Here is a 22709-nt window from a genome sequence, read left to right as displayed (position 1 = left end):
ATGTTAGGGGTAGCAATTGGTGCTGAGGAAGGTATAGCAATGATTCAGATGACACGGGTTCTCTACTTCAACTGGGTTTTACTCACTGAGAACTGATAGCCGCAGCCCCCTTCTTGCTGGTTTCGGGGTCTCGGGTTCACTTTGTCCCAGTGCTGGCGTGGTTACCTGGTAAAACCTCCTCGTTGTTCTTTTTGGTATTAGGGTCCCCGTGGCCTGGAGCAACTTGGAGTCCCTCTCTATTCTCCCTCTTGTCCTTCTGGGTATGTATAACAGGTAACTTTCTTGGGTCAGACCTTTCTTTCTGTCTCAGTGCCCAGGTTCCCTCTTTCTTACTGTGTCCTGTTCCATGAGTGGTGATGGACCTTGATAGCCCCCGATCACCCGCAAGATTACTGGGTGGGCTTGAAGTTTCCGCTCAGACTAGGCACCTCTGCCCCATCGTGCTCGGTGCCTTAGGGTACTGGCTCTGTTCCCCTTCAGGTGACCGGTCTCCTATTTCATTTACCAAGGCTCCCTTCGGACCACACACACAACCTCTCTCACTCACGACTTCCTCAGACTCTTTTTCAACTGACTAACTGACCACTCTCCAATCTGTGCTTCTGGCTACCGGGTTAGGCAGGTCCCAGCTAATGGGCACCTACCCCTCTAAATCCGTTGCTAGCCTGTTGCCCAGCTAGGGAAGCGGGCAATTTAAATGTATGTAGTGCGGTTGCCAGCATTGGTCTTCCAGGAACCCGGGGTAATGCAGTCCTCTGCGGCACCTGTTACCTCAGGGTGCTGCATTCCCCCTTGATTAATTCCAGTACGTCCGCGGGCTGCAAAACAAACAAGATAAATACTGTATTTTAAATTTTCTAAATAACATTACAGTTAACAAGCCTTCCCATGCAAGGGAGGCAATATACTTGAACGTTTCACTTTTTTGTTAAGTCTTTGTTGCAGACTATATTACTCTGGAAGAAGGCACATTTGGTGCAACTATCTACAAGGACAGTCTGTGCCACAACCAGTCCTGTGGCTTTGGTCAATATTTATCAATATACCTAAATTAACAGGAAAACAATGACCAAAAAGTTCATACAGGACAGTCTCTGTAGGGTCAATTCATTTTATATACATTCCATTTTATTTTATCACCATTTACGTTTTACAAACATTCTTATCTTCTATGGTTCCCTATTGGTGTCTCGGCTTAGGAGCCCTGGTGTCTACCTCACAACCCCAGGAACTTACTTTCCTAACTTAATGTGCATGGGGCTGGGTCCAGTTCCTCCACCTTTCTGTACACTACTATTTACGATCTATTTACAAGAAGCATTTTACACTTTTCATTTTTCTGCAACATATTATTGCATTTCATACCCACTCTCCATACCTGGATGGGGGTTGACCAATGTTGCTGCGACTTGATCTTCGCAACTCATGTGTGTTACTAGCGTCTATACTCTGTACTGTACTTGGTACTGACCTAGGTGTTGTAGGTAGACATGGTAAGTGTCCATGATTCCTTACCCTTACTGTGGGATTGACAAGTTCACTGATTGGAGGGTTCTCTTATTCTGCTACGATAGGTGGTCCCTCTAGAACTTGCGGGAACGTGATTACTGGCACAATAATGGCTCCATTGTATTGAGGCCAATTATCAATGAACTCTCCGAGTACTGTATGGATCATTTTCTTTTGCTCAAGTTGAGATGCACAAGGGATCCTTTCTTTAGGTTTCAATTGTTCCGGACATTTCTTTAAACGGTCTCTTGCGAATGTTGTTGATGTTTTTCCTTCATCTTTACTAATTATGCATACTTTCCTGTTGTCAAAATTGGAGGATTGCACGATGTAAGGTTCTTCTTCCCACTGATCATCAAATTTATGCACTCTTCTTTTTCTTCTGAGAACCTGGTCTCCAGGTGTCAAGGAAACAGCTTGTGCCTTTTTGTTATAATCTTTGTCTTGTTTTTCTCTGCTTTGATTTCAATTCTTTTCTACACATTCTTGTACTCTCTTGTATGGTGCTTGACGAGTTGTATCCCAATCAGTATTTTGTAAACTAATTTCAGGAACTACAATTCCCATTTCAAGATAAATTGGCAATCTTCCTGGTCTTGCTCTCATGAGATTTGCTGGAGTGCAATTGGTGGAACCTACAGGAATGTTATTTTAGATACCCGTGGGGTCTACAGAAATGGGCTTGGAATTCTTTTGCTGTAGTTTGTGCCATCAAATCTTTTACTGGGACTACGACTAGGAATCTGGAATAGTGATCTACCATCGTAAGAGCATATGTATAGCCTTTTGTACTAGGTATCTGCTTCATATGGTCTAAGGGCACAAGTTCTAATGGCTGCCTGGTGACAATTGGTTGCAACGGTGCTCTTTGACTATCACGGTCTTTTCTTCTTAAGCCTCATGGACCACAGTTTCTACACCAAGTTTCTATAGTATTTCTCATACCAATCCAGTAGAATCTCTCGTGTAGCAGCACCTCGAGTTTCTTCCATCTGAAGTGTCCTGCTCCATTGTGGTATGCTTCCAACACTATCGGGACATCTCTCTTCAGTACTACCACTTGCCACACCATTTTGTGAGTTTTCGGATTAATAAAGCACCTATACAGCTTTCCCTGATGTATAAACAATTTATTCCTTTCTTTCCACAGGTATTGCGCCTCAGGTAGAGCATCTGAACCAAGATGAGGGTCGGGTTGACTTATCTCTTTGACTGAGCAAACAGCCGGGTCACTATCCTGCATCTTTTTCCATCCCAGATGTGGTAAAGGGTTCAATGTTGCTTCCCTAGGTCTGGAACCAGTTTCTTGACACTGTGGAGGACAGGTCATCTGGCATAGCACCCCATCACTCTCCTTCTTAGTCAAATAGCCCTTACACAGGCTGGAGGTGTGTTTGGGGTGATTGTCTTTTTGAAAAGTAAATGATGGTCCAACTAAATGCAAACCGGATGGAATAGCATGCCGCTGCAAGATGCTGTGGTAGCCATGCTGGTTCAGTATGCCTTCAATTTTGAAGTTTTGCAATTTCAAGACTGCTGCATCCCTCTGCAAGACATCTCACAATTTTGGACTTTTCATAGCCCGTCAAATCTCTCTTCTGACCCATGTTGCCAAAGGAAAGGAAGTTGCCTAATAATTAAGCACACCTTATATAGGGTGTTGATGTCATTACACCATTGCACCATCTCATTACAGAGATGCACATCACCTGATTTACTTAATTGGTAGTAATTGGTAGTTGGCTCTCAAGTCTATACAGCTTGGAGTAGGAAAACATGTATAAAAATTATCATGTGATCAAAATACTAATTTGCCTAATAATTCTGCATACAGTGCAGTTTGACAACCGGCAGCCCAGTGTTGTGCTAACGCACCTAACTTTGCGGTGTCCAGATGATCAAGAGGGTTTTTGTCTGTGAAGACTGTGAACTTGGTAGCTGCTGGATAATGTTTGAACCTTTCAATGATGGCGAAGACCAAGGCCAGGAATTCTAGCTTGAAGGAGCTGTAGTTGTCGTTTGTAGTTGTAGTTTCTTTCAATAGGCCGGAGTTTCCTGCTTGCATAGGCAATCATGCGCTTTCTACCATTCTTGACTTGCGACAACACAGCTCCCAGTCCCAGATTGCTGGCATCACTATACATCACGAATGGCAAGTTATAATCAGGATAGGCTAGAATCTCTTCACCAGTCAGGGCCCACTTCAACTGCTTGAAGGAGTTTTCATCTTTCTCACCCCATTCAAATGGAGGACCGGAAGTCTTGCCCTTCTTTACTTAGCCCACCAGGAGATCTTGCAAAGGCATCGCCATCTTCGTGTAGCCCTCAATAAATCTTCTGTAGTATCCGACTAAGCCCAGGGACTGACGTACCTCTTTGATGGTGGTCAGTCTTGGTCAGTTCTTGATGATGGTAACCTTTTCTGGGTCTGGTGCAACTCCTTACGCACTGACTATATGCCCGAGATACTGAACCTTTGGCTTTAGCAGGTAACATTTGGATGGTTTCAGCTTCATTCCGTACTTGTACAATGCTTCAAATACCTCTGCCAGATGCTCCAGATGTTCTTCATAGGATTTGGAATACACGATGATGTCATCCAGGTAGAGTAGCACGGTCTCAAACTTTAGGTGTCCTTTAGGTGTGCGGGAGACCGTTCTTAGATCCAACTAATAAATAGTCCTTGTAAGGGCTGAACACAGTGTCACACAGCTCCATAAATCATTTTTTTGACAAACAGAATGCAGGTCTGTCAGTCGCTCTCTCTGTTTGTTGGTCTATCCCTCTCTCCTCCTCTCTCATACTCACCGATCACCGACACGGCGCTGCACAGCTGTCACACTGCTCCGGCGGCTTCTCCAGCTTTTGAAAATGCCGGCCGCTCATTATTCCATCTCGTATTCCCTGCTTCCCCTGCCCATCGGCGCCTATGATTAGTTGCATTCAGACGCGCCCCCACGCTGAGTGACAGCTGTCTCACTGCAACCAATCACAAAAAAAAGTTAACTTGAACCTCTCTTGGATCATACCTTTCTTTCTGTCTCAGTGCCCAGGTTCCCTCTTTGTTACTGTGTCCGGTACCTTCAGTGGTGACGGACCCTGATAGTCCCCGATTACCTGCAGGATTACTGGGTGGGCTTGAAACTCCTGCCGAGACTAGGGTCCTGTGCCCCATCGTGCTCGGTCCCTTAGGGTACTGGCTCTGTTCCCCTTCAGGCGACCGGTCTCTTCTTTCATTTACAGAGGCTCCCTCACACACCCTCTCTCACTCACGACTTCCTCAGATTCTCTTTTTCAACTGACTAACTGACCACTCCGCTCTCTGTGCTTCTGGCTACCGGATTGGGCAGGTCCCAGCCAATGGGCAGCTACCCCTCTAAACCTGTTGCTAGCCTGTTGCCTAGCTAGGGAAGTGGGCAAATTAAATGTATGTAGTGCGGTTGCCAGCAATGGTCTTCCAGGAACCAAGAGTAATGCAGTCCTCTGCGGCACTTGTTACCTCAGGGTGCTGCATTACCTCTTGCGGTAGGGCATTCCACAGTCTGGCTGCTCTAACTGTAAAGAACCCTTTCTTATTTAGCTGCTAGAATCTCCTTTCTTCCTCTCACAGTGAATGCCCCCTGGTCCTTAGTATTGTCTTTGGAAGGAATAAGTCATGAGCCAGTCCTTTTTATTGGCCACACATGTATTTATACACATAAATGAGATCTCCTCTGAGACATTTGTATTTCTAATCTAAACAAATGTAACTTTTTTAACCTCTCATCATATCGGAGGCCTTGCATTCCTGTAGTAGTCTAGTTACCTGCCTTTGAACTAACTAACTTCTGAATGTCCTTTTTAAAATGTGGAGTCCAAAACTGGATAGCATATTCCAGATGTGGCCTTACAAGTGATCTATAGAGGGGTAACATTACAATGGGATTATGGGATCTAATCTCTCTTTTTATACACCCTAAAATCTTGTTTGCTTTTGCAGCTGCTGCTTGACATTGAGTACTGCTGCTCAGCCTATTTGTAATAAGAATACCCAAGTCCTTCTCCTGTTCTGTAGTCTTGAGTTTACTTCCATTTAATGTATACGCAGTTATAGGATTACTCCGTCCTAGGTGCATTACTTTACATTTATCAACATTAAATACCATTTGCCAAGTATCTGCTATTCACACCACTAATCAAAGCTAATTAAGGATTCACTCTCTAAGGGGTACTTCTCACATAGCGAGATCGCTAGTGAGATCGCTGCTGAGTCACAGGTTTTGTTTCGTACCAGTGACCTCATCAGCGATCTCGCTGTGTGTGACACTAAGCAGCGATTTGGCCCCTGCTGTGAAATTGCTGATCGTTACACACTGTTCTGGTTCATTTATTGCTTGTTGGTCTCCCGCTGTGCAGCAGACATCAGCGTGTTTGACTGCGGGAGACCAACGAGCACCAACTCTGTGTAAGCAGCGTACGCTGATAACCAGGGTAAATATCGGGTAACTAAGCAAAGCGCTTTGCTTAGTAACCCGATGTGTACCCTAGCTACGTATACAGGGAGCCAGCGCTGGCATCCTGTAAGTGGTGTACCCTGGTAACCAGGGTAAATATCGAGTAACCAAGCAAAGCGCTTTGCTTTTTTACCCGATATTTACCCTTGTTATCAAGCGCAGCATCATTACACGATTCGCTCAGGGCTGATGGCGTTACCAAGTGCAGCATCATTACACTAGTCGCTGGTGGCTGATGGCTGGTCGCTGGTGAGATCTGCCTGATTGACAGCTCTTCTGATTGAACGATCCCTGCCAGGTCGGATCGCTGGTGGGATGGTTGGTGCATCGCTACGTGTGACCCCCGGCCTTAGCTCAGTGTTTGTTTATTTAAATGCCCTTTTATTATGCCATCCCTCTACTCTATTTGTGTATATATTTATGTTTCTTCAGATATTTTCATACCATGCCTCATGAGGAGACCTAAGAATCTCGAAAGCTTGCTTTGTAACACTATTTTAGTTTATTTTAGTTAGCCATTAAAAGGTATCACAACTACAAAATTATAATTTTATTTCTCTCACTGAGAGCAATCAATCATTTTTTTAACTGGCTAACATGGTACCAAAACGTTTTTTCTTCTGCCTATTCTGACATCTTATCCAGATCTTTTTGTAATATTGTACTATCAAGGTCAGTTTTTAATATCCTACATAGTTTGGTGTCATCAGCAAAGACTGACACTTTACTATCTATCCCATCCACAAGGTCATTAATAAAGAGATTAAAAAGAATCAGTCCTTGCACAGATTCCTGCGGTACCCCACTGCTGACTATAGCCCAATTAGAGAGTGTACCATTTATGACTACTCTTTGTTTCGTATTTTTTAGCCAATTCTTACCCATCTGCATATAGATTCCCCTAGTCCCTGCTTCTGGAACTTTAGTATAAGGCTAATATGTGATACAGTATCAAATGCTTTTGAAAAGTCCAAATAAATCACATCAGCTGCATTACCAAAATAGATATATATTGATGATATATATAATAAATATAGATTTGCACTTACTTCCTCATAGAACCCCAACATGTTGGTTAGACACGACTTATCTTTCATGAATCCATGCTGTCTGTCAGTTATTATATTATTTTCTGCAATATATATTTTCATGTCATCCCTTAAAATGCCCTCAAAAACTTTGCACACTACTGATGTCAGACTTACTGTTGCCTGGCTCCACCCTCTTACCTTCTTAAATATCGGTACCCTATCAGCAATCCTCTAATCCTGAGACACCAACCCTGTTACAAGCGAGTCTAAGAAGATGAGATACAACAGTCTGTCAATTACAGAGCTCAATATTCGTGGATGAATGCCATCTGGCCTGAGGGATATATCAATATTAAATTTACTCAGACACAGGCGTACTTTTTTTTGTGTTAAATTAATTATATCAGGTGATGAACTTCAATTTTTGACTAGTTGAAAGATCACCTTGGTGAACATGGATGAGAAGTGCCTGTTTAATTTCTCAGCCTTTTCTTTGTCCTCTACAATTAACTTATTATATTTTAAGGGGCAGATACCATCCCTTGTTTTCCTTTTGGCACTAATGTATTTATAAAAATTTTGGAGATTTATTTTAATGTCCTTGGCAATTATTATTTCAGTAGCTAATTTTGCTATCTTGATTTCTTTTTTACATTTCCTATTGAGATCTTTATACCCCTGAAATGCTATTTCTTTATTCTCAACCTTTAAGATTTTAAACGCTCTTTGTTTTTATTTTATTATACTTTGTACAGTCTTATTTATCCATAGTGGTTTCTTTTTATTCCTGGACATTTTATTGCGAAAGGGTATACGTTTTTTTCAGGACTCTAGTAGTATATCCTTAAACTTACTCCATTTATGTTCGATATCCTCATTTACCATGACATTGTCCCAATCTACACAATTAAGCTTTTCCCTTAATTTGTTGAAATCAGCTTTCCTAAAACTTCAGGTTTTAGTATTTCCCCTTTCAAATGTTCTATTGAATATTACTTTGAAGCTTACCGCTTATCATATTATGATTGTTGCTGCCCAAGTGCTCCCGGACCTGTATATCTGAAATTTTATCTGGTATCTTTGACAGGATCAAATCCAGAAAATTATCTCCCCTGGTCGGTTCATCTGCCATCTGAGAGAGGTAATTGTCTTGAATAGTAGATAAGAACTTCTTACAGCGTTTAGTATAACCCGAAGATTCTATGTCCCACTAAAAGTCTGGATAGTTGAAATCCACCATAATAAGGACCTGATTATTATTAGCTGCCTTTTTTCAATTTGTTGCAGCGTTTCACCCTCTACCTGTTCAGCTATGTTAGTAGGCATATAGCAAACTCCAATTAGTAGCCTTCCATTATTCCCCTCACCATGTACATTTACCCATACTGACTATACATTGTTACAACTCCTCCCTATGTGGTCATTGAGTACAGGTCTTAACCTGTTAACGACCACGGTCAGTAAATTTACATCCTAAACCCCTAGGGATAATCTCCGACGGCTGCTGCAAGTGGCCGGTGGAGATACCCGCACATGTCAGCTGATTTGAACAGCTGACATGTGTGCCTCACAGGCCTGGATAGATCTGCGATAAACCTGGGCCTGTTAACCCTTTAGGTCGCACTGGCAAAATGTGACAGGGCGATTTTAAGCGCCTGTGCGGTAAAAATACACTAACCCGCTGCAACTGGAAGCTAGGTGACATGATCGCGTGGAGCCGATGGTTGGCATGGTAGCACAGAGTCATGTGATGACCCCTGTATCTCACATGAATCACTTCCTGTAACAGGCAGCCGAGAGACGAGCATTTCTGCTGATCTCAGCTGTGTAGCTAAGATCAACAATAATGAATGAGCAATCAGACTACTGATGCTTATAGTCCCCTAGGAGGACTAGTAATATAAAAAAGTTTTAAAAAATGTTAAAAATAAAAAAAAACCAAAGTTAAAATCACCCCCTTTTTGCCCTATTGAAAATTAAAGGGTTAAATAAAATAAAAAATATACACACATTTGGTATTGCCGAGTTCTGAAATAACCAAGCTATCAAAATATAAAATCAGTTAATCTAATCGGTAAACGGTGTAGCGGCAAAAAAATTCCAAGCGCCAAAATTACGTTTTTTGGTTGCCACAAATTTTACGCTAAATGCAATAACTGGCAATCAAAACGTAGCATCTGTGCAAAAGTGGTACCATTAAAAACAATCAGCTCAAGACGCAAAAAATAAGTCAGCATTGAGCCCCAGATCCCAAAAAATGAGAACACTATGGGTCGTAGAAAATGTCATAGGGCCACCTTGCTCCCCGCAACTCCTCGCAAATCGAGGATGTGACAGCACCACCAGCACCATTACTGAGCATCTCCACACCATCCCATTTAAGCCTTCAGCTGTCCATCCCCCAAACACTGGAGAGAAAAAGGAATTAGCCCTCACTCACCCATAAGTCCTTGTCCTGAATGGTAGAACTTCCAAATTCCTGGCCTTTGAAATGCTGCCAATCTAGTTGGTGGAGATGGACGCTTTTAAAACCGTATAACTGTAAGGTGGTAGCTGTCCTACAGTATAAAAATAGCAACAAAAAAAGGAATAAATATCCTTCAAAAATTAAGTATTACTTAAAGCAAAAATGGGCTTCAGCGTGTACATTGCCCAGGCTAAAAACTAATACTCTACCAGGTTACAGCTAAACCCCCACTAAATGGAGGCATCACAGGTTCAGGAGGAGCAAATCACACACACACTTGCATGGAATGGGCGATTGCTAGATGATATAACTGCACACTGATGGCTTGCATAGAGTGTTGTTTACACATGCAGATACACAGTCACAAGCCCGCAGCCTAATAAGTGATGCCCATACTATTAGATCAGGCGGGCTGCCAAGCCGCACCCCACCCCACCAGTGTACGATGCAGGGACAGAAACTCTAAAATGCAAGGCCTAACAGGGTGTTACGGGGGCTGTCTGATAATAAAACCTAAAGGAATGTCAGACAGTCAGGGTCCACCGTGCAAAGACTCTGCTGCAGACTATGGCAGAGGATAAGGGGTATATAAGTGTGCCACTGTAAATAATGATAGCACAAGTGCAGAGAGCAATACCTCTGTTATACTCACAGAGGAATATAACTCCCAAGAGCGATGTTCCGGGCCATAGCCCTCCCAATCTATCAAGAAGAACCTGCGCCCTCTAACCATCTTAGAACCAACTATGGCTTGTACCTCATAGCTAGAGTGAGAGGAATCAGAGGCAGGAGAGTGCACCTCACGAGCGTGAGGTAAAATAGCCGGCTTTAGCAGTGAAACATTGAATTTGTCATGGATCCTAAGATGGACGGGTAACTTCAATTGGTAGACTACAGGATTTACCTGTCGAAGAACCTCATAAGGAGCAAATTTGACAGAGCTCACTCTAAGGGCGGCTTTGCACACTACGACATCGCAAGTGCGATGTCGGTGGGGTCAAATCGAAAGTGACGCACATCCGGCGTCACTTGCGATGTCGTAGTGTGTAAATCCTAGATGATACGATGAACGAGTGCAAAAGCGTCGTTATCGTATCATCGCTGCAGCCTCCGACATTTCCATAATGCCGGTGCAGCGACAGGTGCGATGTTGTTCCTCGCTCCTGCGGCAGCACACATTGCTGTGTATGAAGCCGCAGGAGCGAGGAACTTCAACTTACCTGCCGCCGGCTGCAATGAGAAGGACGGAGGTGGGCGGGATGTTTACATCCTGCTCATCTCCGCCCCTCCGCTACAATTGGCCGCCTGCCGTGTGACGTCACTGTGACGCCGCACGACCCGCCCCCTAAGGAAGGAGGCGGGTCGTCGGCCAGAGGGACGTCGCACGGCAGGTATGTGCGTGTAAAGCTGCCGTAGCGATAATAATCGCTACGGCAGCTTTCACTAGATATCGAACGTGCGACGGGGGCGGGACTATCGCTGCAGCATCGGTAACACATTGTTACCGATGTTGCAACGTGCAAAGCTTGCCTAAGTTTCACGTGTTTTGCAGAGAGCCACACAAAATCCCCTGGAGAAAAGACAGGAGCCGGGCGACGAAACCGATCGGACACCGTCTTCATACGGTCCTTAGCTGCTTGGATCGACTCTTGAGTCTGATCCCAAACCTCTCTGGCATTAGTTGCCCAGTCGGCCACAAGAGGAGAAGGTGCAGCAGCGGGAAATGGTACCGGTACCCCAGGGTGTTGCCCATTATTGAGTACGAACGGTGTCTGCCCAGTGGCCTCAGCCAGCAAATTGTTAAGGGCAAATTCTGCCCAGGGTAGGAGGGAGGACCAGTTATCGTAGTTCTCAGCAACAAAGTGTCGAAGGTATATAATCATGGATTGATTGGTACGCTCAACCAAACCATTGGTCTCCGGATGGTATGCCGAAGAGAGATTCAACTCAATTTGCAGAAGGCTACAAAGATCTCGCCAGAAACGGGAAGCAAATTGCAGGCCTCTATCACAAATGATACGATCTGGCATCCCGTGAAGCCTAAAGACATGCTTGAGGAATATTTTGGCTAGTACCCTGGAAGACGGGATTCTCGATAACGGTACGAGATAAACCGTCCGGGAGAAATGATCCGTAATGACCCACACAAATCTATGTCCCTGTGAACACGGAAGATCACCCACAAAGTCCATGCCTACCACCTCCCATGGTCTATCTGGCACTGGTAAAGGATGCAAAGGCCCAGCCGGTCTCTGCCGTAATGGACGGTTGCGAGCACACGAATAACAGGAACTGACATATCTCTTCACGTGGCTGGCTAAGTGTGGCCACCAATACCACCTCTCCAGTAACTCTCGTGTCCGCCTAATACCAAAATGCCCACCCACCTTTGAGGTGTGGGCCCACGACAGTATATCATTCTGTCGATCAGGCGGCACAAAGGTCTTGCCCGGTGGGATTTGGTCTAACGTCACAGGGGAGAGGGTATGAAAAACCCTGGAGGGAAGGATAAGACGAGGTTCGTCAATCTCTTCCTGGGTAGAAACCATAGAGCGAGACAGGGCGTCTGCCTTGTTATTCTTACTCCCAGACAGATAGTTGATGGAGAAGTGAAAGCGGGAGAAAAACAAGGACCAGCGGGCTTGGCGAGGATTCAGACGCTGAGCGGTTTGTAAGTACGTCAGATTCTTATGGTCTGTATAGACCTGGAAAGGATGTTTCGCTCCTTCCAGCAAGTGACGCCACTCCTCCAAGGCTAATCTCAGGGCGAGCAGTTCCCTATCCCCAATTGTATAGTTTCTCTCTGCTGGTGAAAAGGTTTTAGCAAAGAAGAAACACGGCCTTTTTCTACCTGCACCATTCTTTTGATACAAGACCGCACCAGCACCCACTGAAGAGGCATGAACCTCCAAGAGGAAGGGCTTATTCTCATCGGGTCTTTGAAGAACGGGAGCAGTTGAACAGTGTCTTTTTACTGCCTCAAAAGCCTGAGATGTCTCAGTAGACCAGACTTTTGGATTAGCACCTTTCTTAGTCAAGGCCACCAAAGGGGCCACCAAAGTAGAGAAATGGGGTATGAACTGCCTGTATTAATTTATGAATCCTAAGAAGCGTTGCACCGCCTTCAAGGAATGCGGTTCGGACCATTCCAGGACAGCAGAGAGCTTCGCAGGATCCATAGCCAGACCCTCTTGTGAGATAATGTAGCCCAAAAAAGGCAAGGATGACTGCTCGAATACACATTTTTCGAGTTTAGCAAAAATGAGTGCTCCCTTAAACGGGAAAGGACACGAACGACATCCTGACGATGAGTCTCCAGATCAGGAGAAAAAATCAGGATGTCGTCCAGATACACCACGACGGAGGATAACAGTAAATCCCTGAACACATCGTTTACGAAGTCCTGAAATACTGCGGGTGCATTACATAACCCAAAAGGCATAACAAGGTATTCATAGTGACCGTCTCGGGTGTTAAAAGCGGTCTTCCATTCGTCACCCTCTCGAATTCGTACCAAGTTATATGCACCCCGCAGATCCAACTTCGTAAAAACCTGAGCTCCCCTCAGTCTGTCAAAGAGCTCTGAAATTAAAGGTAACGGGTATTTGTTCTTTATTGTGATTGCGTTGAGACCCCTGTAATCTATGCAGGGACGCAAATCACCCTCTTTCTTCCGAACAAAGAAAAACCCAGCTCCCGCGGGAGAGACAGACTTACGAATGAACCCCTTCTCTAAACTCTCTCTTATATAGGTCGACATGGCCTCCGACTCAGGTATCGACAGGGGGTAAACCCTGCCCTTTGGTGGAACCGAACCTGGGATAAGGTCTATGGCACAGTCATACAGCCTATGGGGTGGAAGAACCTCAGCACCCTGTTTGGAGAACACGTCAGCGAAATCCAAATAGGGTGTAGGTATGGGAGAGAGATCAGTTGATGCAACCGCAATGACCTTAGGTGGTAAGGGAAGACATCGGGACTGACATTTCGAACCCCAACTAATAATGCTGTCGGACTCCCAGTCAATGTGAGGTGCATGAGTCCGAAGCTATGGGAGAGCCAGAAGGACGTCGTCTATACCCTCAGGCAAAACAAGAAAAGAAATCTCCTCTATGTGACCCTGAGGCAGGGAAAGGCGCAAGGGAACTGTCCTCAATGTAATGGAGTCAGACAACATAGTCCCATTAACAACACGGACAGGAATAGGCGCCTCTAACATGATAGAGGGAATATTGTGTCTCTTTACAAATCCTGAGGACACAAAAGTCCCGTCAGCTCCGGAATCCACAAAAGCCATAATAGGCCATGTATTCTCAGAGAATGAGAGCTGATCTGGGATACTACACTTAGAGGGTGCAGAAGACGTCTCTAGTAACCCCCCCTCTAATGGTTACTAGGCCTGGGAGTTTCCGTGACGACTAGAACACTTGTTGGCATAGTGCCTAGCCTGACGACATACGTAACATATAGGATGCCAGACTTGCGTAGTCTGGAGGACGTATGACCTAACTCCATAGGAGTGGGAGATGTTTCAGATGCTGAGGAAGATGGTAGTGGACCCTCAACAACTGGAATAGCCCGATGCTTAGGGCGTGAGGAAGAGACCTCGAGTCTACGTTCCCTATGGCGTACGTCGATCCTCGTTGCTACTGTGATCAAGTCCTCCAGAGAAGCAGGTACCTCACGAGTAGCAAGGGCATCTTTGTCATAGCCTGCCAACCCTCTCCAGAAGATAGGAATCAACACCTTCTCTGGCCAATCTAGTTCTGCCACCAGAGTTCTAAAAGCAATGGCATAAGAACTAGTGGATAACGAACCCTGAGATAGATCTAAGAGTCTCAGGGCCGCATCATGGGTAACCTGCGGACCCATGAATACCGCTTTAAGAGCATCAAGAAAGTCTTGATGTCTCAGAGTAACCACATCAGATCGCTCCCATAAGGGAGTCGCCCATTCTAAGGCTTTGTCCTGAAGTAAGGAGATGATAAAGCCTACTCTGGATCTCTCCGTAGAGAAGCGAGAAGAATTGACCTCTAGGTGTATCTGACACTGACCAATGAAACCACGACATGATCTGGCATCGCCAGAATATCTGTTTGGCAGAGCAAGTCGAGGATCATGTGCAGATGTCACCATGGTCTGAGGTTTATCCTCTATACTCTTGAGCCGCGACTCAAGTACTTGTATGTAACGATGTAACTGCTGATATTCTGCCATAACTGCCAGACCCTTGGCTCAGTCCAAATGTTACGGGGGGCTGTCTGATAATAAAACCTAAAGGAATGTCAGACAGTCAGGGTCCACCGTGCAAAGACTCTGCTGCCGACTATGGCAGAGGATAAGGGGTATATAAGTGTGCCACTGTAAATAATGATAGCACAAGTGCAGAGTGCAATACCTCTGTTATACTCACAAAGGAATATAATTAGAAAATAAAGCAATTCCTCCCTTACTTGGAGGGTGTGTGGAATGGTCTCTGTTAAAGATCACAGAGACAAAAGCAGTGAGTGTGAAATGGCACCTACCTAGGTCCGTTCTTCTAGTGGTGCCAGGAGACGGACAGCAGCGTAAGCCGCACAAAGCTCCTACCTGCGTTCGCTCCACTAGTGTGCGAGGACACGAACCACTAGATATGGCACCTGCCTAGGTCCGCTCTTCTAGTGGTGCAAAAGAGACGGACAGCAGCGTAAGCCACACAAAGCTCCTACCTGCGTTCGCTCCACTAGTGTGCGAGGACACGAACCACTAGATATGGCACCTGGCTAGGTCCGCTCTTCTAGTGGTGCAAAAGAGACGGACAGCAGCATAAGCCGCACAAAGCTCCTACCTCTGTTCGCTCCCCTAGTGTGCGAGGATGCGAACAACTGCCAGACGCAGTATAAGGAACGTTACCCTAGCGGCAACGTCCACCTACGAGTAGAATCACAAGGCCCAGCCGGACCATGTGCCTCAGGCACCTGCCTATGTCCGCTCCACTAAGAGGTAAGGATACGGACTGCAGCTGAAGCTGTAAGGTATAAGAACGCTACCCTGCCGGTAGCGCTCACCTAACATAGACAGAGAGATGCCTAGAGGAACGTGCACAGAGCATCTACTCGCATGCATGTGTGGCGCCCTGGACAAGCCAGGGGCCACAGAGAACAACACCCACACACCCCACACTCCCAGCAGGCACACCAAAGTCAGACACAAAACCCTTGTTGCCTTCCTCCAGGGGCTGATGTCCACACCAGGGGGTGGAGCCAGGCGGTTGGTCTCCACCCACCAAGGAGTTCACAGTCCTGGAGGCGGGAAAACCAGACAGACCAGTGTTGGAGGTGAAAGTGAGCAGAAGGAAGGAGTAGTTGAGCAGCCTGAAGTTGGTCCAGGTGTGTGGCCCGGACAGATCAGCAAGGTTGGCAGATGGTGGTGACCATCTGCAGGAGTGGCCTTTCGGAGTTTACAGTAAGGACCGTGGACGGGCGGTGGCCCGGCGGTACCGGACTGGTACGCAAAGAGAAGCCAGCACCATCTGGCAGGGGCTTACGGACCCCGGCAAGGCTAGGAGTCGCCGTGAATTTGCCAAATTCGTTAGTGAAGGGAACCTCCTGGGTTTCCCAACAGCCAAGTCCCGACAGAAGGCAACAGTCCAACCAAGTGAGGGAGACACCGCCACCGCCAAGGCAACCGTTTCTCAGGGCCAGCACCTGCGGGCAAAAGGGGCTCCACCGGCCTATATCCAAGCCGGGGAGCGGTTACCGGTGGGAACCCATTGGAACCATCTACCGTATCTAGGTGCAGGGAAAGGCAGTCACCATCAACCTGCCGGGAGAAAACAACACCGCAGCCGTCTGTGGGACCCGTCCATCCAGCCGTGTGTTTTACCGAGAACTGTGTCCTCATCATTGGCTGAGTGAGTACCACCATGCCGTGCGGCACAGCGCTGCCCCCGCGACCCTGCACCTCACCAGGCTCTGTAACCCGCCTGCCATTCATCCCTACCCCATCACCAGGCCCCGGGACAACCAGCCCCCTACCCACGGAGGGGAGAACTAACAACAAAGCTGCTCCCTGTCACCGCTCCCGGGATCCCCGTCCAGAGCAGCGGTGGTGTCACCAATATCACCACAACCGTGGGTGGCGTCACGGACAATAATCAAAACCCCCCCCACAATCAAAAATCCCCCTTTTCACTCACGGGCGAGGAACGCCGCTCGAGTCCCCGGGATTCGGCCCACCGCTCGAGCCACCACCGAGCAGCAGCAGCCGCAGCAGCAGCGGCAGCCGGACCCGAGCAGTGGGAGAGCGCAGCGTCCCCTCCTCCGCCCGCGACAACTTGTCGTCACGAACAGGATCCTACCGTTCTACCGACTGGTGGAAGTGCGCCTTGTGTGACCGCCGGACGTGTCCGGCTGGAAAATTTGAAAAGCCGCCATCTTGGGTGCGAAGAGTTCCCGCTCGAGCGTCTCCTCGAGTAGTGAAGGTGTGAAGGCCTAAACCCCGCCCCTTTAGAGGAGGAGCCGGAAAGAGGCTAAGGGGGACGGAAACAAGATGTCTGCGCCCGACGAAGCCGCTGGAGGAGCGGCGGACGCAGCCGCAGGAGCACCCGTAAATGGAAATGGGCCTGCCCAGGTCCCGGCCGCGTTGGCGGGGGGCGCCATGGACCCAGCTCTCGCTCAGGTGATGCCGTTCTCTTTGCCCTATGTGCCTGGAGCTGCCTGGCTACCGCAGTACGATGGGAAACCTGATGCCTTGCAGGTTTTCCGGAAAAAACTTAGTCCGCTGCTAGAACTGTACCCCCTGACTGATAAGCAACGTGCAGCGCTAGTGCTGGGGCAGCTAACCGGCGCGGCTGAGCAAGAGGCGGAGACCTGGGCCGAGGGGGACCGGTCCTCTGTAGCCACCATATTTGAAAAGCTGTAGACTGCATTTCAGACCCGTACCGGGACAGAGTTGCCGATGCAGTTCTATCAATGCCGACAATGGTTCACAGATAGCATTCGGGACTATGCTCTGCGCCTGCAAACCGCACTCCGCACACTGAAACGGGTGGACACCATCAGAAGTGTGGACAGTAACAAGATGTTAAGTGAGCAGTTTGTGCAGGGGATGAGGTCCTCAGAGGACCGTAAGCAGCTTCGGCTGTGGACCCTAGAACACCCTGACGCGGACTTTGCCGTATTAAAGGAATGGGCCATCCAAGCTCTGCAACCCCCCGCATTGGAAGCTCCTGAGCCAACCCCGTGGCCAGTTGAGACTGCTCCCGTTGTGGTGGCTCCTACCCCACCGGCACATCCAGTGCCTGCAGCCCCAAGCAGGACGATGGAAGAGCTCGCTGCTTGAGTTCGCCGCATGGATGGGGAACTTGCTAAGATTCTCGCCGCACTCCAGCCTCCAACCAGATCCCAGGCACCGGTGGAGATGCAGCTCGCTGACAGCCCGGAGGACGTCCCCTGGATGCAGCGGAGAAGGGCCAATGGCTCACGGAACAGGCCCCCAATCTGTTACAGGTGCAGCAAACCCGGCCACTATTCCCGACGGTGTCTGTTAAACGAGCAACCCCTGGGGCCACGGGCCAATCCTCAGGAGTAGAACCCCATGGCCCCCCAGACTGGCGAGACCGGTACATCGGGGCCCGGCCCATCATCCCCGTGGCTGTGGACGGCATACCGGTGATGGCTCTCCTGGACACTGGATCACAGGTAACCACTATACCATACACACTGTATCAACGGTATTGGGGAAAAGACGAGCTGGCTCCCCCAGATGCCAGTATAACACTGATTGCTGCTGATGGACTCCCATTGACCCAAGTGGGATACAAGCAAGTGGCCATGACTGTGGGACGAGCTGAACTGCAACACCAGGGTATGATTGTGATAATGAATGAACCCAGTGATCATAACCCGAAGATAGTGCTAGGAACTAATGTGATGGAGCACTGTATTAGTGATGTGCTGACCCTACTGCAGCAGCTGGCCGCCACGGCAGCGGGGAGCCAACAGAGAGCTGTGCAGCGAGAGATCCGAGCCTTGATGTACCGCCAGCATGTGAACTCGACAGGAGGAGAGATTGGTGGGGTGAGAGTGATGGATGTTGCCCCGTTGATTGTGCCCCCTAGGAGCGAGATGATGATTTGGTGTAGGGCAGCAATAGGGCCCCAGGGGCGTGACTACCCTGCCATGATAGAGCCCATGCCCTCCGAGCACTGGCCCACAGTAATGGCCGCCCGAGGGGTGGTAGATGTAAAGAAGGGGGGAGTGCCCGTGAGGGTGCTGAACTGTGGGGAGGAAGAAGTCAGGCTTCCCCGGTATGCTACACTTGCCAAGTTGCTCACTCTGGATCCCCACACCATCCGCGAGGCAGTTCCCCCAACCTCACCACCGACTGCCAGCACTCGCCCGCCCCAAAGAAAGTTAGATGAGTGGCACCGACAGTTAAATGTAGGCACTGACGATACCCTACACATCACAAAGAAGGGGTATACCGGGTGGTACGGGAGTATGAGCAAGTTTTTAGCAAACATCCCCTAGACTTTGGGCAGATTAAAGGGGTCCAACACCATATCCCCACCGGTGAACACCCCCCTATCAAAGAGAGGTACAGGCCTATTCCCCCTGCACGCTACCAATGTGCCAAGGACATGTTGAGGAACATGAGGGAGGCAGGGGTTATCAGGGACAGTTGTAGTCCCTGGGCCGCCCCGTTGGTACTGGTTAAGAAGAAGGACGGCACCATGCGGATGTGTGTGGATTACCGGAAGATTAACCAGATAACGCATAAAGATGCTTACCCAGTGCCCCGTATTGAAGAGTCCTTGACCGCACTGAGAACCGCAAACTACTTCTCTACCCTTGACCTCACCAGCGAGTACTGGCAAGTGGCCGTGGCACACGAGGACCGGGAGAAAACTGCCTTCACCACCCCAATGGGGCTCTGTGAATTCAATAGTATGCCGTTCGGGCTGTGCAACGCCCTGGAACCTTCCAACGGCTGATGGAATGCTGTCTGGGGCATCTAAATTTCGAGACCGTCCTGTTATACCTGGATGATGTGATTGTGTACTCCCAGACATATGAAGCCCACCTGGAGCACCTGGCCGAGGTGTTTGCGTCCCTTGCCAAATACGGGATGAAGTTGAAGCCCTCCAAGTGTCATCTGCTGAAACCCAGAGTGCAGTACCTGGGGCATGTGGTGGGTGCAGAAGGTGTCGCCCCCCCCCCGAGAAGATCACTGCCATCCAAGACTGGCCGACACCAACCACAGTGAGGGAAGTAAGGCAGTTTCTGGGTCTGGTGGGGTACTACCGTCGCTTCATTAAGGGGTACACGAAGATGGCTGCCCCCATGCAAGACCTCCTCGTGGGACAGACCAAAGGTGGTAGACCCCTCGGAGCCCCACTGGTGTGGGAAGAGAGGCATGAGGAATCCTTCCGTCAGCTGAAAGCGGCCTTGACCGGAGGGGAGATCCTAGCGTATCCTGATTACAGCCACCCGTTCATCCTCTACACCGATGCCAGCAATGTGGGCTTATGGGCAGTCTTATCCCAGGTCCAAGACGGGAAGGAAAAAGTGATTGCTTATGCTAGCTGAAAGCTCCGACCGACTGAAAGGAATCCTGAGAACTACAGCTCTTTCAAGCTCGAGCTCCTGGCGCTGGTGTGGGCTATCACCGAGCGGTTCCGCCATTACCTGGCCGCAGCAAAGTTCACCGCTTTCACGGATAACAATCCGCTGACCCACCTGGACACGGCCAAGTTGGGCGCGTTGGAACAGCGGTGGGTGGCCCGGCTAGCCAACTACGATTTTACCATCAAATACAGGGCCGGTCGTGCCAACGTTAATGCTGATGCACTCTCTCGGATGCCCCACTTGTCGGAAGAAGGGTGCGAGGATGACGACCTCGAAGAGATCGAGTTGCCTGCATTCCACCTGGTGGAGCAAGGCGCTGCTGGAATAGACCCTGCCGCCCCAGCTGAAGCCCAACGCCTGTGGCGAGAACGGACCCGGCTGTATCTACACCAGGGGAAGTTGTACCGTGAGCTGATTAACCCGAAGACTCATGAGGAAATCTGCCAGTTGGTGATTCCCCAAGCTAATGTGCCCACCGTTCTACAAGCGTACCATGATGGTGCCGGACACTTCGGATGGAAGAAGCTGGAAATGCTGTTGAGAGAGCGGTTCTATTGGAGCGGGATGCGGGAGTCTGTAGAGGCCTGGTGCCGAGAGTGCGGCCCTTGCACGCTGAGAAGAAAGGACGAGGCCAGCCAGAAGGCGCCCCTACACCCGATCGTTACACATCAACCGTTGGAGCTGGTCGCCCTGGACCATGTAAAGCTCACCCCCAGCCGAAGTGGGTACACCTACGCTCTAACCATAGTAGACGACTATTCAAGGTTCATGGTGGTTGTCCCAGTCAAAGACCTAACTGGCCGTACCGCCACTAGAGCGTTCCAGGCTTATTTCTGTCGACCACATGGATACCCTGAGAAGGTGCTTACTGACCAAGGCTCGGCCTTTGAAGCGGAGGTGTTCCATGAGTTTTGTCAGTTGTACGGCTGCAAGAAGATCCGGACCACGCCTTACCATGCCCAGACCAACGGCATGCGTGAGAAGATGAACCACTTGGTCCTGGGCCTCCTCAAGACGTTGCCGCTAGCAGAGCGGAACTTGTGGCCGGAGAAGCTACCTGACTTGGTCGGTATGCACAACAATATTCCTTCCAGCTCAACGAAGTGCACCCCAGCATACCTGATGAGGGCTCGCCCCGGTCGGCTACCGGTGGATCTGTACATGGGATTGGAAGCCCCAGAAGCACTCCCTTCGACAGCTGAATGGGAAACTCGGCGGAGGGTGCAATACCGACAGATTCAGGAATGTGTTGAGAAGAACTTGAGTCGGAGTCGGGAACAGCAGGAGCAGCGCTTCAACCAGAGGGCGTCTGCTGGCCCTTTCCAGCCTGGAGATGTAGTGCTGAAGTGGAAGAGGAGGACCCACAAGCTGGATGATCAATGGGAACAAACCCCATACGTCATACAGCCCACAGGATGGGAAAATGGGAAGGCCTACCAGATCAGTCGTGACCAAGGGGGCACTTTGACCACGGTTTCCCGAGACCATCTAAAGAGGTGCCCACCAGCATTGAAGGCAGCGGCTGAAGTTCTGGTTCCTCCACCAGGGGAAAGGCAAAAGAGGTAATCCACACCGTGATGGGTGACTTCCCAGCGGACTGGCCTACACAGAACGGCGTGGTGATTCTTCCAGTGATACTGTTCCCACAACCCGTGGATGAAGAAGTGATGGAGACAGTCAACCGTGAGCCAGTGCCAGTTCCCAGGGATGAACCTGTGCCCAGCTCCCCTATGCCTCCGCCTGCCCCACACGATAACAGGGAAGAGGAACTGATTGTTCCTGTCACCACTGACACCGGACCCCGGAGTTCCACTCGTCCCAACCTAGGTAGACCCCCACTTAGGTACAGGGAAACTACTATTTAGAGGGGGGGGGGACATTGTGTTAAAAAATACAGTTTGAAAGTTTGAAAATGAATGATAAGAATAATCTACCGTGAAGTCACCTGATTTGCAACCTTGATTTGAAACCAGTCGTTGCCGGCAACTGGTCCCCGTTGGGACCCCCTTCACCATTTTTGCATAAGGGACTCCTTATGAACAGGCCCGAGAACTAGCAGGGCAACCACAAACTTGTGGCATGTAAATAAATATGTTGTTATGGCTTTTACCGTTACCACCTCCGGAGAGGCAGATTGGAGGGAGGGCCCGCAGTGGAGCAGGCTGGCGCCCAGCCACCACCGGAACCGGTGGCAATCCTCTGGGGGTTTCAGGGGTTCCCCATGGACGTGGGTCCCCTGAAAAGGACAGAACCCGCTCGGGCAACTTGTGCAGGACTGGGGTCAAGGGGTGCTGCCTGTTTGCTTAAGGGTAGCATCAGGGCCAGGTTGCTTGGGTGGGAGAGAGCGGAAGCCGGAACCGTTACGCAACGTTTAAATAAGAGTACCTCCCGATGTGGGAAGAAGTTATTATAATTGTATGTGTGTTACCGTTTTTCTATCTTTTCCAGTTTGTGAAAATAAAACCGGTGGTGGACGGGCAGCCCGCGGACGGTCTGCATTTAACTAAGGGGGAATGTGGCGCCCTGGACAAGCCAGGGGCCACAGAGAACAACACCCACACACCCCACACTCCCAGCAGGCACACCGAAGTCAGACACA

The sequence above is a fragment of the Anomaloglossus baeobatrachus genome, chromosome 9, assembly GCF_048569485.1.
Source record: "Anomaloglossus baeobatrachus isolate aAnoBae1 chromosome 9, aAnoBae1.hap1, whole genome shotgun sequence".
In the NCBI taxonomy this organism is placed as follows: domain Eukaryota; kingdom Metazoa; phylum Chordata; class Amphibia; order Anura; family Aromobatidae; genus Anomaloglossus; species Anomaloglossus baeobatrachus.
The sequence above is the reverse complement of the archived record's forward strand: the minus strand, read 5'-3'. Positions refer to the sequence as shown.